The sequence below is a fragment of the Vipera berus genome (genome assembly GCF_964194415.1).
Source record: "Vipera berus genome assembly, chromosome: 7".
In the NCBI taxonomy this organism is placed as follows: Eukaryota; Metazoa; Chordata; class Lepidosauria; order Squamata; family Viperidae; genus Vipera; species Vipera berus.
Genome location: NC_138209.1, coordinates 10,791,553 through 10,813,151, shown reverse-complemented (window position 1 = coordinate 10,813,151; position 21,599 = coordinate 10,791,553). Strand labels below are relative to the sequence as shown.

The following is a 21,599-nucleotide window of genomic DNA, read 5'->3' as shown; positions in this document are numbered from 1 at the left end:
TCATCCATTAATTAATTTCACCCAAATGCCTGGCTGAGGAATTCTGGGAGTTGAAATCCACAAGTCACAAAAGGGCCAAGTTTGAAGACCCCTGATATAGAGTTTGTAGGCTGTTGTGGTTGACATGCCAGGAGCTGTTGTGGGGGTTGTTGATTTTATTTACAGGTTGTCCTTGTTTAGTGACTGCTTGCAGTTACAATGATGATGGAAAAAATAACCTTCCAACCAAGCTTTTGCAGGTCTGTAAAGCAAAGGAAAGTTGAAGTAAGATTGTAAGCGCAATTGTGATGCATCTGATACAAATAAACAAACATCAAGCCCAGTTGTAAATATGGTTACAGAAAGCTCTGAGGTCCATTCACCCAGCTTCATAATCCTGACTCCCTCAAACCACAATGTCTGGATTGCACAATACAAACTAAAACACAAGCTATTTTATTACCCAAGACACAAAACATCTGAGGTTAGCCCAAGGGATGTAATAAATTAGGCTGAGGGATAACACCCCAAGCCTTTCACTGAGTTTCATAGTTGAATGGGAATTTGAACCTTATTCAATATCTAAGCACTGTAACCAACTGAGTTCGGCAGGTAAGCAAGCCAGTCGCGTGTCTTGACGTGTTCCTAAATGATTTATTTCCTAAATCTGAGGTTTCTTCAGGTCTTCTATGAGAGCTGAGGTTGATGTTTGTCTGTGATGGTTTGCTTTGGAGACTGACTCTATAGCATTGTGGTTAGTTAAAATATTAACTTGGGTTGGGAAATCTAACTTCCAAATTAGAAATTTTGACTGCTTGCAGTTACAATGATGATGAAAAAAATAACCTTCCAACCAAGCTTTTGCAGGTCTGTAAAGCAAAGGAAAGTTGAAGTAAGATTGTAAGCGCAGTTGTGGTTCCACTTAGCGACTGCTTCACTTCTTAGCCAACTTATCAGTCCCAGTTGTGGTTGTTAAATAAGGACTACCCGTATTCTGCTCTTACTGATTATTATGGTTAAATGCTAAGGGGCCACATAAGGTTCTAAATAAATAAATAAATTTCACCCCAAAGGCTTGGAACAAAGGAGTACCTGCCTGGAGTTTGGGGGGGGGGGGAAAGGTGACTCTTTTAAATGAGAATGTTTAAAAATATTCCCAGACAAAAATAAATTAATCCTGAAGAGATTAAGGCCTGTTCACATGGAGAGAAAATTTCTCTCTCTTTCTCTCCCAGTATACACTGTATAACAGTGTGAGTGGTGTGTGTGTGTGTGTGTGTAGTGTTGAACATGGGATTCTCTTTTCTTTTCTCCTGGAAGGCAAATTAACATGCATATATGTATGATGTGAATGTATATTATGCTAATGTATTTATTGCCTTCATCCCCTCTATGCAGTGCTTTTTTTGTAAAAGAAAAAGGTGCCGGAACTCACACATGTCATACAACCCGCCTTGCCTACCCTACAAGGATCCATCCAAAAAAGGTGCCGGAACTCCGTTCTGAGCGTTCTATGAGAAAAAAAGCCCTGCCTCTATGGGAGCTCATGATGATATTCAAGAAGTTCTCCTTTCACCTCCTTCAATCAACTTAACAGTGGGCCCTGAGACAAATCTAATTTGGAAGTTAGATTTCCCAACCCAAGTTAATATTTTAACTAACCACAATGCTATAGAGTCAGTCTCCAAAGCAAACCATCACAGACAAACATCAACCTCAGCTCTCATAGAAGACCTGAAGAAACCTCAGATTTAGGAAATAAATCATTTAGGAACACGTCAAGACACGCGACTGGCTTGCTTACCTGCCGAACTCAGTTGGTTACAGTGCTTAGATATTGAATAAGGTTCAAATTCCCATTCAACTATGAAACTCAGTGAAAGGCTTGGGGTGTTATCCCTCAGCCTAATTTATTACATCCCTTGGGCTAACCTCAGATGTTTTGTGTCTTGGGTAATAAAATAGCTTGTGTTTTAGTTTGTATTGTGCAATCCAGACATTGTGGTTTGAGGGAGTCAGGATTATGAAGCTGGGTGAATGGACCTCAGAGCTTTCTGTAACCATATTTACAACTGGGCTTGATGTTTGTTTATTTGTGTCAGATGCATCACAATTAAAATAAGGCATACTCTGTGACATAAAAGGTAAAATATAAGATTAAAATGCACACAAGTTAAACAGATTTTTCCCATAATATAGCAACATTAATTGTCAGATCTGCCATCAAACTGCTTCAGCCGTGCTTCACTTCGGTATGATGGCAAATTGCCATAAAATGTGGGGAGGGGGAGGGGGATTGGGAAGATAGGAAGAGGGGGGGAATGACAGGAACCAGAGGCACTATGGAGAGACAGTGATTGAGAAATCAAAGGACAGTAGCCTGGGAATGGAATGTGGAACACCGATCCAAAAAGGTGCCAAAATGTGGAGTTGTTACCCAAACACCTAAACTGAACCTTATTGGATATCACCAAGAGGACCAAGGGGGGAGAAAGCAAAATTACTGGGGATAATATAGGGACGCGGTGGCTCAGTGGGTTAGGACACTGAGCTTGTTGATCAGAAGGTCGGCAGTTTGGCAGGTCGAATCCCGAGTGCCGCGTAACAGAGTGAGCGCCTGTTACTCGTCCCAGCTTCTGCCAACCTAGCAGTTCGAAAGCATGTTAAAAATGCAAGTAGAAAAATAGGGACCACTACGGTGGGAAGGTAACAGCGTTCCGTGCGCCTTTGGCGTCTAGTCATGCCGGCCACATGACCACGGAGGCGTCCTCGGACAAGCGCTGGCTCTTCGGCTTTGAAACGGAGATGAGCACCAGCCCCTAGAGTTGGAAACGACTAGCACGCATGTGCAGGGGAACCTTTACCTTTACCTTTAAATGGGAAATCCTTTGCTACGCTGTAACTGCTTGCCTTTAGTCAAAGTATATCTTTCACTACAAATGGAGTTGAGGGTCTTTCTTTCCTGTGGACCTAAACTGGGACACACTTGACATTGTGTTCTGTCCTCAAGTGTGCACTGGGCAGCACACAAACACTAGCAACTATATGTCACCACAATCGCAAGGGCAGAGAGAGCGCCCCATTTGTTCTGATGAAAATCACTATAGACTTTTCTAGAATGGAGTGATTCAATAGAGTTAAGATGGTACAGGCACCTGATCAAATCCCCACCATTTTTTATGTTTAAAGAAAGGTGAGGCCTTAATTGCTCATGAGTACCTGCCACATTCCCTTTTTTTCCACACTCCTTTCACATTGCCCTGGGCTTGTGACTTTGGAACCCGGCAACGGTCATAAAGACGAAGCAGTTGCCAAGCATCTGAATTTCGATCACATGATCATGGAGATGCTGCAGAGGTCGTAACGGAAAAATGGTCATAAGTCACATTTTTCAGTGCCGTTGTCACTTTGAACAGTCACTAATTGAACTGTTGTAACTTGTGGACTGTTGTAACAATCTCTTGAGCTCCCCAAAGAAATGAGGGATATACCTGCAATTAACTTCTAAAAGATTAGAGCAGGGGTGTCAAACTCAATTTTATTGAGGGCCGTATCAGCATTGCGGTTGCCCTCAAGGGGCCGGGTGGGTATGGCCAGGGTGGGCGTGGCCTACTGGGTGGGCGTGGCTAGAGTGCGTGTGGCCTACTGGGAGGGCGTGGCCAGCTCTACATCGTTCGCATGGGGGCCTGGGCAGGAGTGGGACAGATCTGAGGGTCTCTGGCAGAAGGAGGGTCTCTGGGCCAGGGCCAAGGCAGTGGGGGCCGTTCCCTCACTGTTTCCAGGATGGCTTCGCGGGCCGCATGAAACCACTTCGCGGGCCGGATCTGGCCCCCGGGCCTTGTGTTTGACATGTCTGGATTAGAGGAATTCACCATAGGAAATTGCTACCAGTTAACTACAAAGTAAAAGTCTGGATTCAGAAACATTTTATGATGAAGCATCAATTCCAGGAAGGCAGTTCTGCTCTTCATCCATAAGAAAAAAAAAAGAAAGGAAAAGTAACTGCATGAACTAACTGACCCTCCACTGGCTTTTCGATCTATCTGGCCTGGACTGAGGGGGTTTTTAGTTTTAAGTTTTAACATTGTTTTATTTTTGGGCTATTATTAATTTAATTCTTTTTAATTCTATTTTTAATCTTAATTTATATTGTCTTTTAAATATTGCCCTGTAAACCGCCCTGAGTCCTTTGGGAATAGGGCGGTATAGAAAACTAATAAAATAAAATAAAATAAAATAAAATAAATAAATAAATAAATAAATAATCAAGTACATAAACCAACTGAAACTGAAGACAATGTGAGATGGCTACAAGGAAGAAGTCTGGAATTAAAAATAGGAACCGCTTAAAAGACAGAACTTTTTCAAAAAAAATGCTTCTTCTTCTTCTTCCTTTTTTTGTTGTTTTGCCAAAAAAAAAAAGGTTTAAGCACCCCATTTTCCCAGAAGAGGTTCAATAGAGCCACTGCCAGCTTTTTTTTTATTAAGAGCAGTCAGGGTTACCTCAGGTTTTTTTTTTAAATCCAATATCTGTTGTCAATAATACCCCTTTTAGGCCCAACACAAGCGGCCCAATCTAGTCGATCAGCATGAAGAGTTCTTTTTCTTCTTCAGATGTTCTTATAAAAACAAGGGCAGTTTAAAAAGGTATAAGCATGCATATGTACTCAGTACTTGGTTTGGGCCCCTTTTGCAGCAATTACTGCCTCAATGCGGCATGGCACGGAATCTATCAGCCTGTAGCACTGCTGAGGTGTTATGGAAGACCAGGATGCTTCAATAGCGGCCTTCAGCTCTTCTGCATTGTTCGGTCTCATGTCTCTCATCTTTCTCTTGGCAATGCCCCATAGATTCTCTATGGGGTTCAGGTCAGGCGACTTTGCTGGCCAATCAAGCACAGTAACCCCACGGTCACTGAACCAGGTTTTGGTGCTTTTGGCAGTGTGGGCAGGTGCCGAGTCCTGCTGGAAAATGAAATCAGCATCCCCATAAAGCTCGTCTGCGGAAGGAAGCATGAAGTGCTCCAAAATCTCCTGGTAGACGGCTGTGTTGACCCTGGACTTAATGAAGCACAGTGGACCAACACCAACAGATGACATGGCTCCCCAAATCAACACAGACTGTGGAAACTTCACACTGGACTTCAAGCATCTTGCAGTGTGTGCCTCTCCATTCTTCCTCGACTCTGGGTCCTTGGTTTCCAAATGAGATGCAAAAGTTGCTCTCATCAGAAAAGAGGACTTTGGACCACTGAGCAACAGACCAGGTCTGTTTTTCTTTAGCCCAGGTAAGATGCTTTTGACGTTGTTTGTTGTTCAGGAGTGGCTTGACAAGAGGAATACGACATTTGAAGCCCATGTCCAGGATCCGTCTGTGTGTGGTGACTCTTGATGCACTGACTCCAGCCTCAGTCCACTCCTTGTGAAAGTCCCCAACACTTTTGAATGGCATTTTCCTGACAATCCTTTCCAGGCTGCGGTCATCCCTGCTGCTTGTGCACCTTTTTCTTCCACACTTTTCCCTTCCACATAACTTTCTATTAATGCGCTTTGATACAGCACTTTGGGAACATCCAACTTCTTTTGCAATTACCTTTTGAGGCTTTCCCTCCTTATGGAGGGTGTGGTTTTCTGCACAACTGTCAGGTCACCAGTCTTCCCCATGATTGTGATTCCTACTGAACCAGACTGAGAGACCATTTAAAGGCTCAGGAACCCTTTGCAGGTGTTATGGCTTAATTAGCTGATTAGAGTGGGACACTTTGAGCCTAGAATATTGCACCTTTTCACCATATTCTAATTTTCTGAGATTGTGGATTTGGGGTTTTCATGAGCTGTAAGCCATAATCATCACAATTACGACAAGTCACGGCTTGAACTATCTTGCTTTGCATGTAATGAGTCTGTCTCATATATTAGTTTCCCCTTTTAAGTTGCCTTACTGAAATAAATGAACTTTTGCACGATATTCTAATTTTTCGAGTTTCACCTGTATGTTATTAGTATGTACGGTTTTTAACGGAAGTAGAAAAGAGGACATTTAAATCATGTGTCATACTTTGGACTTTCATGTGTTGACACAAGGTAGAGAGAGATTCAGCCAACTGCTAACAATCGGCTTACAGTAATTAAAATACCTTTCCACCAGTTACCTTAAGGAGCTCAAATAAAACCCTTTCTAGCCTGAATTCACACAATGCACAACAAAGCTAAAGATTGGCTCTGCTTGTTCTAGGCTGGGTCATGTAAGCTCAGCCAGCCCCTTTGGCTTGCAAACCAAGATTCTTGGTATAGTTTGTTGTTGAACTCAGCCAGGTAGCACATATGGTTAAATAAAATGTACTGAGAGCAATATATCAGTTGGGTCCTTGTCTTAAGGCAGGGGTGTCAAACTCAATTCCATTGAGGGCCACATCAGCATTACGGTTGCCCTCAGGGGGCCGGGTGGGTGTGGCCTGGGTGGGCGTGGCCTACTGGGTGGGCGTGGCTAGAGTGCGTATGGCCTACTGGGTGGGCGTGGCCAGCTCTACATCGTTCGCATCAAGGGTGCCTATGGGGGCCTGGGCAGGAGTGGGACAGATCTGAGGGTCTCTGGCAGGAGGAGGGTCTCTGGGCCAGGGCCAAGGCAGCGGGGGCCGTTCCCTCACTGTTTCCAGGATGGCTTCGCGGGCCACATGAAACCACTTTGCGGGCCGGATCCGGCCCCCGGGCCTTGTGTTTGACATGTCTGTCTTAAGGGAACCCACATAGTGTGCATTACACTACTCGATTGTGAGCCTGTTTTTATCAATTGCAAACGCATTCTTCCCACAGTAGGATGTGTATGTACTGTAAGTATGAGGTGGTCTCTGAGCTTGTTTTTTTTTTCTTTTTCTTTCTGGCAGACGCTTCACTATCCAAACTAGGTAACAACGTCAGTGCTACTGACTGCGGAATAGCACTGATGATTGGGTAATGAAAGATCTGCAAGGGAAAAAAAAAAGCACCAAGGACCCCCCTCATTTCAATCCTGAGCTATAAATGTTCCCCTTTATCGACACTGTATTGTAATAGGTGTATTTTCTATTCTTCATTGGTCAAATCTTTTTTAAGCCACCGACCGCAGTGTTGTGACCGACATAGAAACATGACCGCTACCCAAGTAAAAGAAAACCAATATAAGATTTGATCACTAATTTAAACGAAAGAGTCCCAGGAGACCTGATCATTGGAAAGAGCTCTTGGAACAAAACAAAAACAAAAAAAGCATATATCTCTCTCTCTCTCCGTTGCGCACTTGGCAAGGCCTCCACGAGTGCTGGAGACGTAGTCCCCGCATGTCTCCCGTTCACACGTGCCCGGCAACCGCAGTCCCCACAGCCTGCCCAGCGTCCCTCTCTGGCCAGGCGGGGCGGCGGGGAAGGACTGCGGCGGGGGGCTGCGCGGGGAGCCTCGGCCAAGAGGGGGAGGTCGGTCCTGCCCGCCGCGCCCCCCCCCCAGTCCCTGCTTCCCTCCAGCTCTTGCCGGCGGCCCGGAGGTTTTCTCTTGCGTCGTCAGGATGTCCCCACCCCCGCCCGCACCCCTTCCTATCAGGATCCATCCGTCCCACGCCCCTTTTGGGGTGTGTTTCCCCCCCACCCCCACCCCCCACCCCTTATTTTCCCCTTGCGAGCATCGGAGGGAGAGAAGCAGGCAGGCGCTCTTTTGTCTCTGACCCCGGAGAGGCCGGCCAGACAGGGCGGGCAGGTCCCCGCAGCAACGCGGCGCGGCCAGGTGGTCCTTGGGCTGCTGCGATCGTCGCCCCTTCTCTTCTTCTTCCTCTTCTTCCTCCTCCTCCTCCTCGCGGGCTAGTCCATCGGGTCGGTCCCAGGCTCTCGACAGGTGGGTAGGTCGGATGCTCGCTTTCCACCGGGCTCCCCTTTCCTCCCCCCCCTCCGGTGCATCTGTAACCTCTGCGTCCCCTCCCTCCCTGCCCCGCTCCAGGGCGCAGCAATTGCGCTCCTTCCTGCCGCCTGGACCATCCATCAGAGTCCAAGCTACCCGGGCAGTTGCCATCCAGTCCCGGTCCTGTGGTGGCCCCAGCAACTCTGAATATTGGGGGATACCGTGTGCTTAACCCCCCTGCCTCTATACACACACACACACACACACACCCCTCTCCCCCCCCCCGCGCCTCTGCCCGCACTTTCTCCTTCTTGCAGGCACCGCCAAGATCTGGGTGCAGTCCCGAAGGATTGGCCGCTGGTGTTTGCAAAGGAGGATGGTTTGACTTGATTTCTCCCCGTTTCCCTGTCTTAGCCAACCCTTGTCCTTCTTCCCTGGATTTCCTGCTGCCTTTCTGCTGCCTCTTCAACCCTCTCCACCAACCTGGAAGGGTGGGGTGGGGGGAGGAAGAAGGGGAAACAGCAAATCACCCACTTTGGGAGGCATGCAGCAGTTTATCTGACCTGAAATCCAGCTTGCCAGTGACTGCAAGCTGCAGTCCTTTGCTCTCTCTTCCTTGGGGGGGTGGGGGTAACCCCTGATGAAGCCGGTATCAGATGATGCTATTAATATTTTTTTTTCTCCTCCCCAAGCCTAGCTCTCTGTGCTAAAAGCTTGCTTTCCTGCATCATTCAAGCATAGCCACTTTTTGCAAGGCTTCACCTGCCCTGGAGTGAGGCCATCCTCTGAGGAGCCTCATTTGCTTGCGTTTTTTTTCCAGTGAGCTCCTCATTGCAGCCCAGTAAAAACCTCAGAGTTGTCTCCTTTATCCCAGTCCTTTGAAGCAAACTGTTTTTTTTTGGGGGGGGGGAGATGCCCCTTACTTTAGATATTTCCATCCTGCAGCCATTAATGAAAATCGATCTTGGAAAGCCTTAGTGGTGTGGATGGTGGTGATAACGACGATTTCTTTCTTTCTGGCGTGTGTCGCAGGCAGCCGAAGGACACTCCAGAGCCATGTGCTTGCTATTGTTTCAACCATAGTGAAGTGCCCTGGAGTGTGAGAGATGGGTGTGCGCGAGTGTGCAAAAAAAAGTGGGAATAGTATTGTACAGTGGGCCTGAAAAAGAGGAAAGAGCATCTTTTAATTCAGGTTAATTTTGTTCTTAGAAACAACTGGCAAAGGAATAGGGCGGTTTAGATGCCACCATTGGAATGGGGGCTGGGTATTGTCCTTCCCCATGTTTGACTGTCAATCAAGTTCCAAAGCTACAATCAAGCATCCTCCAGAGAATCTAAGGGGGGGGGGGCGCACAGAACTTTGCTCCTTAAAAGGATGTGATGTGAAACTATTCTTGGGTTTCTTCCACCAGCTTTCCAAATGCTGGCAACATCCAGATGTGCTGGGACGGCAGCTCCCAGAATTCCTAACTGGTGTGGCCATTGCTAAGAATTCTGAGAGATCACGTCCACACATCTGGAGGGGGGGAACAGAGCCTTGGTGGAGCAGTGGGCTAATGCCTCCTTAAGTAACACCAGCTGCCTGCAATTAGTGCAGGTTCGCATCCCACCAGGCGCAAGGTTGACTCAGCCTTCCATCCTTCCGAGGTAGGTAAAATGAGGACCCAGATTGTTGGGGGCAATAAGCTGACTTTGTAATAATGCTGCTTGGGGTGTGTGTGAAAGCCCTAATAAGCAGGCATATACATAGAATGAAGGCTACTGCTAAGCTTGTAAGCCGCCCTGAGTCTTCGGAGAAGGGCGGGATATAAATGGAATTAAAATAAAATAAAAATAAAATAAACAGGGCTAGGGCAGGCTGTCATGGGTTAGGGCACTTGAGACTTCTAGGTGTGCATCAGCAATCAAATCCTGGCCTGTCCATCTCAGTCCAGCGGATTGGGCAAGTTGTGGATCCTATCAGTTAAAGAATGTTGGTAGGCAGGGAGCCTTCTCTGCTGTACGCCCTGCTCTGTGGAACACCCTCCCTTCAGAGATGAGAGTGATCCCAACCCTAAAAACTGCAAAAACCTGGGTCTGTGTTCAAATCTGGAATTCTGAAAGTATTAAAGAGCCCTGCCTATTTGGTTTACTGTTAAATCGGATGCTGTATATATCTTATTTTGTACTGTTTTTTATTGGTTTTAAATGTCTCTGGTGGTGCAGTGGTTAGAATGCAGTGTTGCAGGCTGACTTTGCCCACTGCCAGGAGTCCAGTCCTGATGGGCTCGGTCGAATCAGCCTTCTATGGTTCCGAGGTCAGTAAAATGAGGACCCAGATTGTTTGGGGGGGGGAGCAATGTGCTGACACTGTAAATCGCTTAGAGAGGGCTGTAAAGCACTGTGAAGCGGTATGTTAAGTCTAAGTGCCCTTGCTCTTGCTATTCAGAATTATAAGCTGGCCAGAGTCATTCAGTTGAGATGGGGGAACGAACAAACAAACAAACAAGGGGCTTGCACATTATAAAGAGGGACTCAGGATAAAAAGAGGGGTGGAAAAGAAGGAAGGGATAAAAGGAAAAACACTGTTGCTGCAATTGCTGTTTAAGCTTACGGAAACAGCTTTGCAGAAAAATAGGGAGAGTATTTCTGTGCTTATAAGTATGCATCTCCGTTTGTCCACTTTATTATGTTTCAGCTTGCAGTACTGGACACAAGGAAGGATTTCCCTTGCCCACACCCTTTCTTTGTTCTCTGTGGAAATGGATTTTTTTTAAAAAAAAATAGGGATACGTGGAATAAATTTAGCATAGTATGCTGGCTTTCTCTTTGGGGTAAATAAATATTGTTGTCTTACCTAAGGCTGTACTGTACGTACTTTTTAAAATCCATAATTTGTGCTGAGAATATGGGTTAGAGTTCCAAACCTTATGTCTTTTCCAAGGTTACCTTTTGATTTATACTCTAACAATAGCTAAGATGATGAAGGATTTTCAACTGTATTTTTTGTAGAAAACGGGACACCTGGGGTGACAGTGGTTTCATTCTAGTTCATCTCCAAATTTAAAGAGAGAAAAAGAAAAGGAGAAATTGCCATAGATTTGTACCTACTATCTGAGCAAAAGGAAGATGAGAAAGGTGGGGGGGGAGAGAAAGAAAGAGAGAAAATTGAAAAGAGAAAGAGAGAAAGAGTAATCTTGCAAAAACGTGAATGTTCTGAGGAGGCAGAACATTGTGTTGGGCCAAAGATTGAGACTACATCTATGTCCACCTGTTTGTGACTGAATATATAGTCACTAATGAGTAATTGAGGGTTGGATCATCACAAACGCCAGAGCACAATCTTTTCATATCTTCAATCCCGTTTTGTTCCACTTGTACAGAATAACAGAGTTGGAAGGGACCTCGTAGGTCATCTAGTCCAACTCCGTGCTCAAGCAGGAGACCCTATGCCCATGATGGCAAACCTATGGCACACGTGGTGGCACTCAGAGCCCTCTCTGTGGGCACACGAGCCGTCGCCCCAGTAATAGGCCTTCAGCTGGGTTTTATAAAACCTTTTCGCTTTAGACCTCCGCCGCCGTATGCAAAAAAACCCCACAGTTCAATCAATTTCAACTTCTCGCTGAAAAAAAAAAGATCTCGCAAAGTTGGAATTGATTCATTGAACTTTTTAGTCCCACCCAGTCTGCCGTTACCACCGCGGCCATGCCCACCTAATCGGCCACACCCACCCAATCGCCAGGCCTACCCAATTCACCACGCCCACCTGGCACCCGACAATACATGTGGGTTTTGGGCACTCGCCATCACTAGCCTATGCCATTTCTGACAAATGGCTGTCCATTTTCTTCTTGAAAGCTTCCAGTGATGAAGCACCCACAACTTCTGGAGGCAAACTGTTCCATTGGTTGATTGTTCTCACTGTCAGGAAATTTCTCCTTATTTCCAGGTTGAATCTCTCCTCGATCAGTTTCCATCTGTTATTCCATGTCTGGCCTTCGGGTGCTTTGGAAAATAGGTTGACCCCCTCCTCTCTGTGGGAGCCCCTCAAATATTGGAAGACTGCTATCATGTCACCCCTGGTCCTTTTCTTCACTAGGCTAGCTGTGTCCACTTCTTGCAAGGACATGCCCAGTTGTGTGTCTTTATACCTGCAAATACCGATCATCAGAGGCTGCTCCTAGAAGGCATGTACATCATTTTGACTTTGCACACAGTTCCTGGCAGGGGAATGTTTAAAACCCTGTGAAGGCCCTGTCTCTAATGAACTGATGCAGTGCCAGGTGAAGTTGCAATTTCAAATTTGTGATCCAGTTTAAAAAACAAAAACAAAATCCAGCGAGCTGCTGCTGGCTACATTCATGAAGGATTCAGTGAAACAGCATGAATAAAGCGGGAATGAGCAGCCTATATCTATCCAATCATTTTGTTCTGTGTCTCCCACAGTGCATTGCTGTGGACAGTGGTAGGTGCAATCAGGGGGATTGAAGTTCAGACATCTGGACAGTTCCAGGTTCTTGCTGTTTGTGTTCAGTAGTCATATGTGAAGAAAACATGTCTGTGCACAGGGGAACTGGTCATTTAAGCTAGGGGTCCTCAACCTTGGCAACTTTAAGACTTGTGGACTTCAACTCCCAGAATTCCTCACCCAGCAAAGTCCACAAGTCTTAAAGTTGCCAAGGTTGAGGACCCCTGATTTAAGCTTGCCTTAGATCTCCTAAGATGTCTGCCTCTTTTTTTCTGGATTATTGCCTCTCACAGCATGTCTTGGATATTGTAACTGACATGTGGTTTTCTGTCTAGCAGGCTGACAGCAAAGTGTGACTTTCCATAAAGCATCATATATGCTGAAGCTCTTGGACATTAGAAGGTAAGTTTTAACACTGAAGATGTTAAACACACGGCTGCTGGAGCTTTCCAAAAAGAAAGACAGATGTACCAAATTTATGGATAAAAGCTTTTTCTTTTAATAAGAATAGCAGCTCTCTTTATTGTCCTCTGTTTTTTCCTGGTCCTGCAAGCTTCAATAGTCAAAACCAGTCATGCGTAAGACCTGTATAAAGTCATGAAACAAATTAATCACAACAATTTTATGCTTCATTGCTTTGCGTGGCAGTTAGGATAGACTCTACTGCATTAGTCTTCTCTAGAAGCCTCAACCATTCTATTTGCATGACCTACTAAACAGGATTAGAGTTAACCATGGTTAAGGTGCTTGCTTGATGAACTTGCCCCAAATTACACACCAAGATGGGTAGGAATGTAATTGGACTATGCCCTTTTAAGCAGTATAGTTACTGCCAGGGCTTTTTTTTTCTCATAGAATGCTCAGAACGGAGTTCCGGCACCTTTTTTGGATGGAACCTTGTAGGGTAGGTAAGATGGGTTGTATGACATGTGTGAGTTCCAGCACCTTTTTCTTTTACAAAAAAGCACTGGTTACTGCGATGTTCATTTCTCAAAAATACTTCTGAAACCTACCATGGGTTTATATGATTATAGCCAGAGCCTTTGCATGTGGGAAGGAAATGCTGATTGTTCTCCTACCTTTTTGTTTTAACAACAAAGTCAATGTGTGACAGTACAGCAATTAGAACAGAATAATAAGAGGGAGCAGCAGAAAAGCAGCTTTGCCGCAAGTCTTGTTCCTTGTTTTGTGTTCCTGGAGGAATAATGGCTGCTTAATCATAAATTAACCACTAACACATGCCGGTCTGTGTGGTTAACATAAGATGATCATAAAACAATCTGTTATTACAGATAAGAGTTAAGGTGGTCCTTAGCCATATTCTAGATTTGGGCAACATGCTGAGCTAATCTGCAGGCTACTTTACTTTGTTATCTGAACTGGGTCAATGTCTCTTGTCTAATTTTGCTTTTTATAACCCTCCAGATAATTTCAAAGGAATCATATTGTGCAGTCAGAATAAATTACCAAGGGAGAAATCAGCGCTCTCAAATGACTGATTGTGTGAGATCGCCAATGTTCAGAGCTTTAAACATTGCATGTGTTTGCATTTTGGCATAGTATCTAGGGACTTTTAAGGCTGAGCTAAAGGGTTCCTGGAACTTCTTTCTTTTTCTTTCTTTTTCTTTTTTTTTTCCTTTTAAAAAAACTAAAAGCTGAGTGCGGTTTTGTAAACTGGAAGTGAGCTTAATATCTCCAGTCTGTCAAATGGAATGGGTTGGCTTGGTGCGATAGTTCAGAGAGATGTTGTTGTGTGAGAAATAGGAAGAAGTATGGTGAACGACGCCATGACCTGTACGAAAGGCACTGTTTCAATTGATCAATGTGACAAGCCTTGAATCACTTCTTTTCTGAAATTAAGATAAAACTAATAAATGATTTGTCATTATGCAGTTGTCACTTGTGGAGAAGTCTGACTCACATATTGTTTATTCTGTAGTGTTTATTCTTCCCTGCCTTCTGCAATTTCCTTAATTTGGAATTCCAAGCTGGATTGTAAACTCTCAAGGCTTCTCAACCTTGGCAACTTGAAGATGTGTGGATTTACAGAATTTCCCAGGCAGCATGCTGGCTTTAGTGCAAATTTAGGAACATTTTGAATTGGAGGAAGAATATGTGAAATCACCGCTGCCGGTTCTTTAGCTGTGTTGGCCTTCATATGCATCTTCCCAAGAACCCAGCACGTATCAGCATAATATATGTGCTGATGTGAGCTGTGTGGACTTTTGCAATTGTCAGATGGAAATGTTGTCAATGCCCAGATTTTCTTTTTTTTTATTTAAAAAGTTTTACAATACATTTTGACTTTAATCCCCCCCTCCCCCACCCCCACCCAACCCTCCCTATCCCTCTCACCCATTCCCTCCTCCCCCCCCCCCGACTTCCCAGAGCTAAATACAGGGTATAAAATCAAAAAACAAACATAAGCACCCCTATGTTATCAGCAATAAACTATTAATTCTATCTCCCTCTAGCTCATGTAAAATGAATACAAACAATATTAATATTACAAATAAAGTAAAAAAGAAAAAGAGGAAAACAGAAAAAGAGCTTTACTCAGAATAGATTTTCTTAATCCCAGTCCTTATTCATATTAATTTCAAAAAAAACGAAAAAAAAACCTTTCACCTACTATTTACATTCTCCAACCTTTCTCTAATTTCTAAACAAATTCTCAGTTACGCGCCAAAAGCGCCTATCTCTATTAACCTTAATAATCTCCAACCAAACTAAACCATGATCAAAAATAATTCTTGCATGTATCACGCCAAATGTCTCGCAGTTCCAAATCATCCTTGAGTTCAAATAAAAAGAGTAAAAAAAAAGGTTTAAGCAGTCTGTAAGACAACTTGTTGTTAATTAGGAGCTTGCATACCCATTCTTAGTTCAACACATACTTTTAGTCCATAACCCTAATATACTTTTCTAACAAGCAAATAACATCAATCTTAAATTGTGTTAAATATTAAAAAAAAACTTTCTTTCTCCTCTATGATAAATTTAATCCATTGACATTCTAATTTAAAAATTTAATCACCAATCTTAACGCTCCAAAGCTTTTGGAGCACGTCTGTCATGACCCCCAAAACTTCTTTGGACCGCGCCCCTCCCACAGCTTCACTGTAAGTACACTTTGGAGATTCCATAACTTTCTGCTGGTCTTGCTCTTGCTCTCGTCTCGCTCTTCTTAGGGCGGCACACGTCATCCTCTGGCCTCCTGCAACATCCGATGAAACTGTATCTTGATCCCCTCCAACACCATTGTCCTCTATCTGTCTATCTGCAACATCTTGAAGCTTTCCCTCGCCGTATCCCTTTACAGCTTCCAAAAATGATAGGGGGGTTGCTTTTAACACATTGCTATAAAAATCACGTGCCTGGGCCACAGTAACCAGACGATGTCTTTTACCTTCATGCGTCACCACCAGTCCAACTGGAATCTCCCATCTAAACTTAATATCACATTTCTTAAGTTCCTGTACTAGAAATGCAAAATCTTTCCTTCTCCTTAAAATCTTCGGAGGAATCTCTTTTAAAACCAAGACTTCTTGCTCAGCCACTACCAGTTTAGTATCATAAGCAGCTTGAATGACTTCATCTCTAATTACTCTCTTTGTAAAATAGACCACCACATCTCTGGGTAACTTCCTCTGTCTTGCAATCCATGAATTTACACAAAAATTTTTGTCCATATTTCCCTCAATTTCAGATGCTGGCTGGCCCAATACCCCTTCCAGAGCCTCAGAAATCAGCTGCTTTAAATCTTCTTTACAATTCTCCTTTAAACCCCTGATTCTAATAGCATACTGCATCTGATGATACTGAACAAGGCTCAATTCTCCGTCCATTTTATCCCTTATATTTTCATTTTCTAATACCTTTGCTTCTAATATAGAGTTCTTTTGACTGAGATCCTTCACTTTTACATCCAGCTGTTGCACACATTCAGCTACAGATTCAATCATAGACAACATGTCCACCCTCATTGCTCTAAACTTCTCTTCCATCTTCTTCTCCAATTTCTCCATTTTCTCCTCCATTTTCTCCTCCAGCTTTTTCAACTTTTCATCCATCATGTCAGACATCAATTGTGAATGCTTTCCAAGAGCATCTTGTAAATCCTTAAGCGTCAATGCCGGAGGAGGTGCAGGAGGAAGCAAAGCTTGCAATGAGGTCTGTTGCACCAGGGAAGACCCCGCACTCCAAAGAGCTTTAGAAGTTTTAGCCGCCATCTTCCCCCACTTTCACTTATTGCGCACTTTCACTTTAAAGCTATAAAATCCATTGAGCTAGAGAGTAAAGATAAGAGTCCACATCACCTTGACCTCCTGTACCGCTCTGCCTGCATCTTAACAATCAAAAGTATTTCCTTTTGGCAGGGGTGGTTGCTAACGCCTGGCTCTGCTCCATAAATCCTGGAGCAGGGGCGCTGCGCAGCTCGGAGCAACCCAGGCTTCGGGGGGGCTCAATCCTTCAGCCGCCCAAACTCTCAGCTCAGGCGGCCCCGGAGAGCTCAACCCCTACCTGGGGCCTCACCCCCTCCTCTTCTCCCGAGGAGGGGGCTTCAAATCCATCTAAACAGCTGATCGGCGCTGTTTACGATGGAAAAACACAGCTGCGGAGCGGGCAGCCCGAAAACGGCTGTCTTCGGCGTCGCGTCGCCACCGGAAGCAATGCCCAGATTTTCTAAATGCCATCTGAGATTTTTGGATATGGCACCCAGGGTGCTGATAACCCCTGCGACCACCACAGCCGATTTATGCCATAGTCTTTCAATTTTGATTTTCAGATGCTGATACATTGTGAGTTTCTGCAATTCATTGTCTTCTGTTCTACTAGCTCCTGGTATTGCCACATCAATCCGTATTTTCTTCTTTTCAGCCTCAGTTATATTGGGGTTATATTCCTACACTATTTTATCCTTCTCATTTTCAACTATTATCTTCCCACCAATTTTTCATTAGTGGTACATGATAATTTTTATAGATGTTCCAGTGAATCTGCTTGTGCAATCTTTGTGCATAAATTAAGTATGTGATCTGTTTCTTCTGCTTTTTTGCACAATCTGTACTTTGAATTCTTTGATGATTTGTCAATTGTGGCCTTGATTGCGTTAGTTCGGATAGCTTGTGCTTACACAGCCGAAATCATCCGTCCGTTTCTGCTTTTAATGTTCCAGTTGTATGCCAGATTTTATCTTTATCCACTTTCCCTTCAATGTTTTGTAGAAATTGACCATGTGATGCTTTTCCTTGCCAGCATTCTTCATCCTGATGGCTTCTGATGCTTTGGTGTTTGGTGTTTCAGTTCTATTACTGTTTGTGATTTTACCCTAATTTATAGCAATATCACTTAGACTTATATACTGCTTCATAGTGCTTTACAGCCCTCTCTAAGCAGTCAGCATATTGCCCTCAACGATCTGGGTCCTCATTATACTAACCTCGGAATATGGAAGGCTGAGTCAACCTTGAGCCAGTCATGATCAAACTCCTGGCAGTGAGCAGTGATTTAGCCTGCAATACTATCCGCTGTAGTATATTTCTCTAAGCCAAATTCTATTGTTATATCTATGCTAACAATTCTTAGGTGCTTGTCAGTGTCTGGATTTCAGTGTCTGATTTTCCATATAGCTTCAGATAAACCATGGAAAGCAAATGTGAGATTTTATTGGCATTTTTGCTATTTGATGGCCAAGATTAGTTTTCTTCCAAATTGCAGAAAGTGGGAACATAGCAATGACAAAATAATAAAAGTGATAATGAGGCACCCTAAGAACACGGGTGTCATACTTGCTGCGTCACGTGACGTGTTGCGACGTATCACGTGACGTGTTGCATTGCCGGAGCTGGGGTGGGCGCGGCCTCCGCATGATGCAACTGGCCTGCGGGCCGGCAGTTTGACACCCCTGCCCTAGAAGATGCATCTAAGGTTGACAAGCCCATATTTTTCAGTTCCAGCACTAATTCTGTCTTCCATTGCTTGTTTTTTTTTCCTATAAACACTCTAATGTTTTTATTGACAACAGTGATTTCCAAACATTGGATGATCCAACTATGTGGTAATAAATCAAATACCTTTTATAATCAATCCCGACCATATGTAAATTGTGTTTTTTTCCCCTTTTTTCCCATTTGTTTTCTTTCTGTTCTACTGGAATGACATTATTTTCTTCTAAATAATCTTGGATGTTGTCTGCTATTATGCCTGTGAGTAATTTAAACATTGTAGGCAAGAATGTTATTGGCCCATAGTTTCCTGGTGTTGTCTGTTTTGCTAGATCTTTTTGAATTAAGTTATTAACCAGTCACTGGTATCTCCTTTATACAATATTTAATTAAGCTGTTTTAACTATAATTGGACTCAAGCTAGTCAGATATTTGAGCCAAAAGCCATGCAACCGCTCATTTCCAGATGTCCAATTTTTAATCTTTTTCACTCAATTTTTTTAACCATTCCTGCTGTTATAATTAGTTTTTCCATTTGATTTTTACTAAATCCATCTTCAAATTCTTTTATCCATCCTATGTTTTATTATGGCCTTTTTAAATTTCCCATAAACCTTTCCAGGACTGGATTGTTTCCTTTATTTGGTTTTCTATTTTCATAATTTTTATTGCCACTTATAATTTGGTAGAATTACATCTGGTTTCATTGAAGTAGTTGATTTTGCTTATCTTGGATGATTCGTGCCTCATAGCATTCAAATTTCTCTTATTTGTTGCTTTATGATTTTATCTGTTTATTTATCAAATTAAGACACTGCCCATCTCACTAGCCAAATGATTCTGATCAGTTTACAGATTTCCAAAGCTTTTTCATTGTTTCTGGTGCCAATATATATTTTGTATATTTTTATATATTTATATCTGGTAATGACCTATATGCTGGTAATGACCTATAAAGCTCTAAATGGCTTGGGTCCGGATTATCTAAGGGAACACCTGCTGCCGGCATCAACTTCCCATCGTCCTGTGCGCTCCCACAGGGAGGGCCTTCTCAGGGTGCCGGCGGGTGATCCCCAGGGGGAGGGCATTCTCTGTGGGCACGCCTGCCCTTTGGAATGATTTACCGGTGGAACTTCGGACCGCCCCCGATCTGCGTTCATTTCGCCGGGATCTGAAAACCTGGTTTTTTGATCTATCAGGCCTGGACTGAAGGGGTTTTAGCTTTTAATATTGTTTTAATTGTTGGGCTTAAGTAATTTAATCTATTTTAATTTATACTATTTTTATATTGTATTTTATGCTGCCCTGTAAACCGCCCTGAGTCCTTCGGGAATAGGGCGGTATAAAAATTTAATTAAATAAATAAATATCTTGATTCTTATATTCCTCGCTTTTTGCTCTTTCATGTTCTGTACATTACTTGCATATGATCTTAATGTCTTTATTTTGGCTTCCAGTCTAATCTTCCACTTTGGAACAGAATATGATTTTGCTTTTTGTCTATATAATTTCAATATACAATTCTTATGTAATCACTACTGCAGGGTAGGGAAGCTTATTGGTCTGCAATAGATGTTATTCTAATCCTTGCAAGCACTTTATTCAATCCTTCATTATAGATGACAGGTCTTTTTGGGGCACTAATTTCAATGCTGGCAGTCTTTGTCATTCTGGTAATTCTGCATATGCTAAAATGTTCCCTTTTAATTATTCTTTGTGTGTGTGAATTCATAGGTTGTTTCAAATGATAGCCTGTTCTTGTTCCATTGTTAGTACTTCTAAATTATCATTTCTGTGGTTTAAAGCAGCTCTTTCTTTTACATTTGCAGTTGTTGCTATCTAAGATTTTTCTACTATTCTACTATTAATGTTGCTGTTCCATTTTTATAATTTTCTGAACCGGCTTTGCATCCCTGAATATCTTATTTCTGGTAATGAATCTCCTTTGATTTGCAATTTTTTTTATTTTTTATTTTTTTATTTCCATTTATATCCCGCCCTTCTCAGGGCGGCTTACAAGCTTAGCAGTAGCCTTCATTCTATGTATATGCCTGCTTATTAGGGCTTTCACACACACCCCAAGCGGCATTATTACAAAGTCAGCTTATTGCTCCCAACAATCTGGGTCCTCATTTTACCTACCTCGGAAGGATGGAAGGCTGAGTCAACCTTGAGCCTGGTGGGACGCGAATGGTTGTTCAGTGATATTTGAATCTGGATAAATTCTTTTCCAGTGTACAGTTGCTTTAAATAGCCCTACTCTGTTGGTTCCAATATATAACACAGGTAGTCCTCAAATTATGACCATACGTTTATTAGTGACTGAAATTACAACAGTACTGAACAGTGACTTGTGACCGTTTTTCACACTTATGACCGTTGCAGCATCCCGATGGTCATGTGTTCAAAATTGGGGAGATGGCCACTGGCATGTATTTATGACAGTTGCACAGTCCCTGGGTCATACGATTACCATCCGAAAACTTCCCAGCTGGCTTCTCAGAGGTGCAATAAATGGGGGAAGCCAAATTTGCTTAACGACCACATGATTCACTTAACAACTGCAGTGTTCACTTAACAATTGTGGCAAAAACGTAAAATGGGACACAACTCACTTAACAATTGCCTTGCTTAGCCACAGAAATTTTGGGCTCAATTGTGGTCATAAGTCGAGGACTACCTGTAGGTCATAATGGCATGGTTTTCCAACCGAGTATTGTTCTGTCTTGTGTGTGGTTGTTCTACAGAGCTAGGCCTTGGTTGCCCAGCCATTGTTCCTGAACCCTATTGCCCACTTGTCAAGAGATGGCCAGGAACGTAACATCTGATCTGGTTCTTGTTGAACCTGGATCAGATGACTGGTCCAATATAGGATACTTTTTCTGTTTTCATACCATATTAAATAGGTTGATAGATAGACCTGATCTGGCTCTTCCACTAAAATCTGGGTCACATGGGTGACACTTCTAGAAGAATAGACTACAGCCAGCATAGCTCTCAATCTCATCAGTGGATCACAAGTCCCTCCCTGACAAGGGGATATCCATGGAAGGGGTTATTATTATTATTATGGTTTGTCACATAGCCAGATATTTAGAATGGATTTGGTATTTTTATCCATCTATCGAGCCCTTCCCAAGGACCTAGGATGTTGTTATTTGATGGTGGTGTTAAAGGTCTCCCTGGAGGATAAAAGTTCCAAAGTAAAAGTTATTCATTCCAAGTAAAGCTGCCTTTTACAATTGACTGATGGTAATTTGGTCAATGCCGAAGATATTCAAGTGATAGTCCAGTTGTTTGAGGATTGCACCCAAGGCGCCTATTATAATTGGTACTATCTTTGCTTTCTTTTGCCACATT

General features: G+C 43.2%; 1 protein-coding gene across 3 annotated transcripts in view; it reads left to right on the top strand.

The window, feature by feature from the left end:
- Nucleotides 1-7,645: 7,645 nt before the first annotated feature.
- TMEM150C (transmembrane protein 150C) overlaps nucleotides 7,646-21,599 on the top strand; it is a 40,594-nt gene continuing 26,640 nt past the window's right edge. The window contains exons 1-3 of one of the 3 annotated variants that reach the window (XM_081333044.1): nucleotides 7,655-7,838; nucleotides 12,630-12,693; nucleotides 13,717-13,794. The gene's annotated coding sequence lies outside the window, so the exon portion shown is untranslated. Of the gene's footprint in view, nucleotides 7,839-12,626; nucleotides 12,694-13,716; nucleotides 13,795-21,599 lie in introns of all 3 variants that reach the window. The other 2 variants (XM_081333045.1, XM_081333046.1) reach the window with 2 other exon arrangements.